Raw genomic sequence first — 1,174 nt, 5'->3', positions numbered from 1 at the left:
TAGGCGTTTCCGACTGACGTCAACTGCCAGCCCGAAGTGTGCCAGGAAATCTGCACCCAGGAGCGGGGTCCTAATGTCCGCGACGACGAAGTCCCAGGAGTACCTCTGGCCAAGGATGGAGATCGACAGGGGCCTGGTTCCGTATGAGAGGATGGGGGACCTGTTGGCAGCCGTCAGGGAGACAGCCAGGTCCGGTTCCTGCTTGCAGTCCTCTCTAGATGCCAGGAAGATTGATCTAACAGCCCCCGTGTTGACCAGCATCATCCTGCTGGAGACGGTGTTGTGGACGTAGAAGCCTATTGGTTCTGAGCCCCTGGGTTCTTCTGCTACCATGGTGGCTTGTCCTGCTGGCCACCGCCTCCACCGTTTTTTGATCGGGCGAATGAACAGGGCGGCAGGCAGTTCCAGGCGTCTTTGCCGAACCGCCTGTGGTAATGGCAAAGACCTGGGGAATTCCACCTGTTGGGAGGCGCTGGGATCCTCCTAGTGACGGCGTTGACCTCTTGCTCTGTGCCCTCCTCCTGCTGGATGGTGCTGACTGGGAGTGTGGGCGCTGGTACCCGCTTTGTTGCTTTTACAGAGTCCATCAAGTGCTGTGCTGAGATGATCAGGTCTTCGAGGGGCATCGTGTAGGGCTCCGGGATTTGTGTGTGGACCTTTGGGAGGAGCTGATGGAGGAGGAGCTCCCGCGACAGGCTTATCTCGCGCTTCTTTTTACTGCCGTCGGTGTCTGGGATGATGAGGAGGTTTCGGATCATGCCCCATGACTCCATGACGCTCTGATCCTCCCATGGGTTGATGGCGAGGTTGAGGGTGCGGGCAGCCCGCTCGGCAACCGGCAGGGAGCATGTCTGGAGGAGGGTTTTCTTCAGGAGGTGGTAGGTAAAGGGGCATGCTTCAGACACCCACGGGACGAGCTTACTGTAGATCTCCTCCAGCAGGGCATTGAGTACTATATCCGCCTGCAGTACCTCATCGTTAAGGTCCGCAATCCTGAACTGGCTCTCTACCCTGTAGAGCCACTGCCGACGGATTCCCCTGCTTAAACGGTAGCAGTTTTATAGACAAGGCAGCCCTGGATTGGCCCGCTGGGCTGGGGAGAGTGCGGGGCACGGGCAGGGGTGTGGAGGAGCGTGAGAGCCTCGGCGCGGTGATGGGCGCTGGTGATATGGGA

Source organism: Macrobrachium rosenbergii, chromosome 16 (genome assembly GCF_040412425.1).
Source record: "Macrobrachium rosenbergii isolate ZJJX-2024 chromosome 16, ASM4041242v1, whole genome shotgun sequence".
In the NCBI taxonomy this organism is placed as follows: domain Eukaryota; kingdom Metazoa; phylum Arthropoda; class Malacostraca; order Decapoda; family Palaemonidae; genus Macrobrachium; species Macrobrachium rosenbergii.
This window is presented reverse-complemented; position numbering follows the sequence as displayed.